We start from the raw sequence: 7,682 nt of genomic DNA, 5'->3' as shown, positions 1-7,682 counted from the left end.
TAAGTTAGTGCCGGAAAATGCATAATAATGACATAAAGTGTGTATAAAACATGTGAGTATCATCATAAAAGTAGCATGGAACATAAGAAATTATAGATACGTTTGAGACGTATCACCCACTATCGAGCATAAATACTCCCTCTTGGAGTCACAAGTATCAACTTGGCCAGAGCCTCTACTAGCAACGGAGAGCATGCAAGAACATAAACAACACATATATGATAGATTGATAATCAACTTGACATAGTATTCAATATTCATCGGATCCCAACAAACACAACATGTAGCATTACAAATAGATGATCTTGATCATGATAGGCAGCTCACAAGATCTAAACATGATAGCACAATGAGGAGAAGACAACCATCTAGCTACTGCTATGAACCCATAGTCCAAGGATGAACTACTCACGCATCAATCCGGAGGCGGGCATGGTGATGTAGAGCCCTCCGGTGATGATTCCCCTCTCCGGCAGGGTGCCGGAGGCGATCTCCTGAATCCCCCGAGATGGGATTAGCGGCGGCGGCGTCTCTGGAACTTTTTCCGTATCGTGGCTCTCGGTAATAGGGTTTTCGCGACGGAGAGTTTAAGTAGGCGGAAGGGCACAGTCGGTGGAGGCACGGGGGCCCCACACCATAGGGCGGCGCGGGCCCCTCCTTGGCCGCGCCGCCTTGTGGTGATGCCACCTCGTGGCCCCACTTCGTATCCCCTTCGGTCTTCTGGAAGCTCCGTGGAAAAATAAGACCCTGTGCGTTCGTTTCGTCCAATTCCGAGAATATTTCCTGTGTAGGATTTCTGAAACCAAAAACAGCACAAAACAGGAACTGGCGCTTCGGCATCTCGTTAATAGGTTAGTGCCGGAAAATGCATATAAATGATGTAAAGTGTGTATAAAACATGTGAGTATTGTCATAAAACTAGCATGGAACATAAGAAATTATAGATACGTTTGAGACGTATCAAGCATCCCCAAGCTTAGTTCCTACTCGCCCTCGAGTAGGTAAACGATAACAAGGATAATTTCTGAAGTGACATGCTGCTATCATAATCTTGATCAATACTATTGTAAAGCATATGAAGTGAATGAAGTGATTCGAAGCAATGGTAAAGACAATGACTAAACAACTGAATCATATAGCAAAGACTTTTCATGAATAGTACTTTCAAGACAAGTATCAATCAGAGTTGCATAGGAGTTAACTCATATAGCAATAAATTCTTAGTAGAAAGTTTTGAAGCAACACAAAGGAAGATATAAGTTTCAGCGGTTGCTTTCAACTTCAACATGTATATCTCATGGATAATTGTCAACACAAAGTAATATGATGAATGCAAATAAGCAAGTATGTTGGAATCAATGCACACAGTTGACACAAGTGTTTGCTTCTAAGATAGAAAGAAGTAGGTAAACTGACTCAACATAAAGTAAAAGAAAGGACCCTTCGCACAGGGAAGCATGGATTACTATTTTTGTGCTAGAGCTTTTATTTTGAAAACATAGAAACAATTTTGTCAACGGTAGTAATAATTCATATGTGTTATGCATAAGACATCCTATAAGTTGCAAGCCTCATGCATAGAATACCAATAGTGCTCGCATCTTGTCCTAATTAGCTTGGATTTACATGGATTATCTCTACTATATTAAATGGCTAGAGGTGGTGAGATGGTTGGTAAGTCCGTCCTCTCTCTTCGACACAGACAAAAAAAAAAATCGGCAAATCCCGCCGCTCACGCCCTTTCCTCTCCGGTTAACACAAAAAATCAAGAAAAGAAGTTACCCACGCACGTCTCGCGATTTTTTTCTAAATAATACAAATTAATTATTTAATTTCAGGACTATCATGCGTTTTCAAAAATTTCCAATAGTGTGACTCGGTCGGCCTGCAGCAGGCCGATCGGACAGCAGCAAACCGACTGGGAGTCGGCTGCGGTCTCCATCCAGACTGTCAGACTCGTTGGTCGATAGCTGACCAACTGGACAGCTAGAGACCAATTGGCCTGCTACAAACCAACTGGCCTGCTGATACCCGATTCATTGCATGGGTGTATTTTGCTTCGTGTGGAAAGGCCGGACCGATTGCGCCTGCGCGTGGAAAGGAGCGTCTGCGCCGCGCGTCGAAAGGAAAGGAGCGGGGCGTCTGCTGAGCGTCTGCGCCATGCAGTCGGCCTGCTACGGTCCGATCGGACTGCTGCCGACCGACAGGGTGCTGTCGGCTGGTCGGCCGCGATGACAGGCACCTGCAATCGGCCTGCTACGGTCCGATCGGCCCGCCCCAGTCCGATCGGCCTGCCCCACTCCGACCGAGTCACACTTTTGTAATTATTTGAAAACGCGTGGTAGTCCTCGAATTAAATAATTAATTCGTATTATTTAAAAAAAATCGCCCGCACGTCTCCTCCTCGAATGATCCCATCCAAGTGACCCAACCACCCACGACTCCCACAACCCGTGCATCCGTCTTCGCGACATCAGAGTTCCCCATCGAAGAGAAGAGCAGTGAACACAAGGGCCATGGCGGAGATTTCGGCGCGCCTCAGGAGACAGCCGCCGGCTGACAGCGCTAGGGTTTGCCGCCGCCCCTTCCCATTGTCCTCCGGCTCCATCGCCACAGAGAGAGGATGGCGCTGCTCCTCAACCTCGCGCGGCGGCGCGCGTGCCCCGTCCTCGGGCTTGCTCCTCAGTATCCGCACCATTGGCGCCCTCTCCGGCCGCTGCAACACCGGCGAACTCCCAGGCATCGACAACGCCCTACCCTACGTGGTGCAGCGCCATCTCCGGTAAGAGGGCTGCCGCCCTACCCTCCCATGTTCATCCGCGCCGCCACTTTTTCGGGGAGGGTCGCCCTCTCGATTCGCCACGCCTCCTTCCCCCACACAACTTCTGTATCTCTCATCTCCGTACTTCACCAGTCCGAGTGCGTTGAGATGGCCGTTGACACTGCTAGATCAAGGACATCAACGATCTATTTCTTCTATCCGGCGAGCATCTAATTTCTTTTTCTTTTGCATAGCCTGCGGAGAAGCTTTGTTCGCTGCCCTCTATGCGAGCCCATGGCGTACTCTTCTGGAGGTGGGGGATTCCTCTGTGTTGCCCACTGCCATGTCACCCATTCATTCAGTGTTGCGACGTTGTTTTACATGGATGGACAAACCAAGGGCATGGTGATGCTCACGAATCTGAGGGGTACAGGTGAGTCTGAACCGGCACACGAGGTTGTCCCAACCAGTGTGAGATGCAACCTTAGTTTCAGAATAGCATGAAGCATGATACGTGATTACTTGCTGTTTTCCTGGTACATAGCATTTGGAAAAAAAGGCTCATGTTTCAGATAAATAATAATGATTTCTATTCATTCAACAATTTTGGTGTAGAATCTGTTCTTGTCATATTAAGCATATAAATCATAGGAGTTGCTTTAGATTATTAGAATCATCTTTAGCTGACCAAGTGTGCAGATAATAACACTTCTTTGCATTGGAATCTCTCATCTAAATTACTACCAGTTAGCTTATGAAATTCATTGTTAACTAAAATTGTAAAGTTGCTGGTTGCCTGAATGTACTGTAGTAGTAGATAGTAACGTTATCTTACCACAATAGTTGCTAGCAATGCAAACCATGTTAAGTAGAGACTCTACATAGATGAGTGTTAGTTACGCTAGCACATAGTGCACACACATGCAAGTGATTGTTAGATATTTACACACCACCGGTTTCCAGTTTGCCGGTTCCTTCTTCATCACTCTTCTATAAATCTTCAAGTGAAGCCAAGGCTCTCCCTTCAACAGGTATGAAACAAAAAGAATGACACTCGTCTATTTCGTTTAATTTATTTATTGACAATTCAATCACGTTTCATAGAATATCATGAATTAATTTCCCCTTGCACATCATTTCTTTTTGTTATGACTAGCATGGTGTTTTTTTACTGCTGAGCGTGTGGTGCAGGGGAATTTACTATGCTGATTCAGTCTTGTACTTCTTGGTCGATATCAAACTGCACTCTTTGGGAGATGGAGATCCGGATATGGTGGCGGTGGTGGTGATGACAGGGAAGCTAGGGTGAGCCTGATCCAGCCGTTTGCAGCAACGAGAGCAGTTCAAGCAAGACAAGGCCATGGCCTCCAATGAGGTCAGTTCTCTTTTTCTTCCTCATCAAAAGTTGCATGCCTACCATTATTTGAAAAATGATTCCTGATGATACGTGTATATCTGAGACTTGTGAGCATTCCACAAGGATTTGGATCCTCACGATACAGTATATATGACAATCATGGATCTTCTGAAAATCGTTCGCTTTTTGTGTGGAAAGAGAATGTGCATTTTGAAGCAATTGTTTGGAATTCATCAATCTAGAATTCAGTTGCAGAAAAATGTCTAACACGTTCAGTATATATGACAATGAAGAATTTCCTGCCGATTCAGTTGCAGAAAAATAGTTTTTTTACTGCTGAGCATGTGGTCGGCGAGGTGGGGATTGGCCGGTGAGCCATCAAGCCCTCCAGGGGGACGACGCCAACGCACTAGCACCGATGGTCTCCCTTCCGATGCCATCAAGTTTCCCTGCCGGCGCCACTGATTCTCACTGCCTCCGCCGCCACCCGAAGCTGGATCTGGACCTTCTCCTCAACTCAGGTAAACAAGCCATATATTTCCAATGGATGAGACCTCAGATGATTTGATCGTTGATTGGTGCTTCAAGGGTTGCAATATATAGCTGCCTATCTGATGACTGCTGCAGCCTGCAGGGTCTCACACGCTCTGGCCCCTGATGCATATTGATGCAACGCAAAAAATATAAGTGTCAGACAGAGAGCTAGGCAACAGATGAATGATTAGACGTGATTTTCAAATAATGGTGTATTAATAATATTATATAGAACATTGTCAATTTCGTAGGTAGATGGTAAACGAGAGATGCTATCCTTCTTAATCTCTGTCATCAAAAGTTTACTGTTCAGAACCTCCTAATGGTTTTACTACTATGCAGGTAAAAGTGCAAAAAGCAATGAATGGTGCGCAAGTGCATATAAGTTTACTTATCACTGGGTATAATGTCTTCATCTAATTTACTAAGCAGACTTGTCATCCATGAACTAATAACTACTATACTAATCCTTAACAAACATCTTTTTTCTCCTAATTTTGAATTATTTTCCGGATTAATTAGGGATTGACACGTATGGTTTAGATGGTTTGATTTCCACATGTATTTTTCTGGGTGCACTTTAGGTGCCTTCCAGGGATTTGCAAGGGCGTTTTCTTCTCTTCTGTATTTCTCTACGTTTGGGCTTTGGGTGGCTTTAGCTGTGATGCTGGTCTGCCGCATTTGTCCCATGTATGGATTCTGGTCGTGGTGGACCCCGGTTAGATCGTGGTAGCTCTCATTAATCGACAGCTGGTTTGTTTGCTACGTGCAGTGACGTGAAGTTTTGGATTGAGCTGAGTCGTCAGATCCATGTCTCTTATTTTTTCCTTTTCCTCAGAAGAATCAAGTTCGTAGTCCATCCGCTGTCAAGCCAACGAGTCCATTGGAATACCCGGGCGAGGTGGCCCAGACCCGACAGCTGCTGCTGGTTCCTCCCGGCAACTTCATCGAGCGGCGGCCGCCACCGTTTCATCCAGGAGAAATCCGGGGAGCGGCGACACCAAGAAATCAATGGCGGCTTGGTCATCCACCATCTGTGGAGGATAGGCAACTCCAGCGGACTCCCCTGCCCCCACATGGCCTGCTCCCTCCCGGATCCCACCCTGCCCAAGCTCTCCTGGCCACGAGCTCCCTTTGCCGGGCTCCTTCGCGCCCGGCGGCCATGGAGGACACCCCCGTGCGTGTTGGAGCCGTCCACGGCCGCGGCGAGCAGCTTCCACACGTGCACGGAGAGGGCCTCGAGCCGCGTGGCGCGGTGGCCGGATATGCTGGGATCTGGGAGCCGCGCGGAGGCGGTCGACATCGGCGGCCTCGACTGCACACGTGGGCGGTAGCGAGGAGCGCGTTGGGGAGACTGCGCGGGTTGTACCGCACGAACTCGGCGACCAGCGACGGGGCGTACCGGGGGCATTTGGGGGCAGAAGAGGGAGTACCGGTCGTGGTAGGGATCCCACGGGAGATCCCCGTCGCTGGCGAGCATCAGAGGGCTGCGTGGAGGCATCCCCGACCGGCGGTGACAGGGCGGAAGTAGAGGCGTGTTGCCTTGCCTGGTCGACGAACTCAATGGTACAGTACCACAGAATTTGTGTTGTTTGATTCTTAGTTTCCAGAGCAGAGTATCATGGCCTGCAAGATCATGCGTTTTCCTTACTTTTTGACAAGTTCTTGGCTACACGCGATTGATTCAGCTTTTTCTTTATGACTTACGTTTTGTTGCAATATTAATTTGCTGGAGATTGCAATTTCAACGAAGAAAAATAGATTCTTTTAGATCAGGTGCATAACGAATGATTCTTTACCATGTTGTTTCAGCAAGAGCATTCACAAGGGTCGCTGAGATCAAATCATAGTAATGTCCAGCTTCTTACTCTCTTTCTTCGGAACCAATTATTTCTACTACTCGAGGTCAGAGGAGAAGTTTCAAGGTAACTAATAATTGGTTTAAATCCTGAAAATTTTAGGCATGATTGCAAGTACATGTAGATTACTTTGTGTTCCCTACAATCTTGTGGCTCCATATGTGGTAATTGTGATCATCCATGTTTTAGATTTATTTGTTTGTAATTTTGGACAACTGAGATATGTTCAGATGCATTTGAACACTATATAGCTGAACAGCTCTCACTTATGCTGCTGTTGCTGCTAGACAATGGCTGAATTTTGTTGATGTTCGTCACATTTGCAGTGGTCTGTTGGGCGTCTGCTTAGTCGCGAAGGTAGATGAAGTAATCATGACAACTGTAGTTAAATTTAGGTATATACATTGATTTTAATCTTATTTTGTCTATTATTTTCCTGAAGTAAGAGCATAATTATGTAAAGGGTTTTCATTATTTAGCTGAACAATACAGGAGACCATCTTAGTGTTTCCAGTGCAACTACAGGAGCACTCTCATAATAGCCATTACCTAGAGAAAATGTCATAACTGACATGCTTTTCACTTCACAATCATCATTCCTATGCCACCATTTTCTGTTTTAGGGACGTGAACATTGATTTATTATGATGAGCTTATATTTGAGAATGCCCTGGTCAACTAACTCCATATACCGTAATGTAAATTTCAGTTTTGTTTTGACAAGCTGGAGATGCTGATTTTATATTTCTTGGGGGAAATATGAATGAACTAAATTAAGTGGTCTAAAGTTAGTTTTGTTTCAAGATTCCGAGGACAGAGAAAAAAGCTTTGCTTACCATGATACCAATATACCTGTCGTACATGCTTCATGTGTTGGCACTTTAGTAGGCGGACTTCAATGGAGGTACCTCATATAAGGCGAACCTTGTGCTAGAGAACTATTATTTTAGATTCCATTGCAGAAGAGGAGAGCCCTGACTCGCAACACCTTGTGGTTGATTCATATTTTTATATTATCTCTTGCTGGCTAAACTACCATTTTGTTAATCTGGATTCACCAAGATCAAAAACTTCTAAGGTATCTCTGTTTCTCTAGGTGAAGGAAATTAAACTGGATATTGATGGTTCAACACATTCTTCACTCTAGCTTTCCATGTTACATTGCCCATAA

General features: G+C 45.5%; 1 long non-coding RNA gene across 2 annotated transcripts; it reads left to right on the top strand.

The window, feature by feature from the left end:
- The first annotated feature begins 2,683 nt into the window (after positions 1-2,683).
- On the top strand, positions 2,684-4,877 carry LOC124696665. 2 transcript variants are annotated; one of them, XR_007000714.1, is made up of 4 exons: positions 2,684-3,194; positions 3,918-4,136; positions 4,430-4,639; positions 4,746-4,877. It is a non-coding gene; the product is annotated as an uncharacterized LOC124696665 (long non-coding RNA). The 2 variants fall into 2 exon arrangements; XR_007000713.1 differs by having other exon boundaries at positions 2,684-4,136.
- The last annotated feature ends 2,805 nt before the right edge of the window (positions 4,878-7,682 follow it).

This window comes from Lolium rigidum, chromosome 3 (assembly GCF_022539505.1).
Source record: "Lolium rigidum isolate FL_2022 chromosome 3, APGP_CSIRO_Lrig_0.1, whole genome shotgun sequence".
NCBI classification, from domain to species: domain Eukaryota; kingdom Viridiplantae; phylum Streptophyta; class Magnoliopsida; order Poales; family Poaceae; genus Lolium; species Lolium rigidum.
The sequence above is the reverse complement of the archived record's forward strand: the minus strand, read 5'-3'. Positions and strand labels throughout refer to the sequence as shown.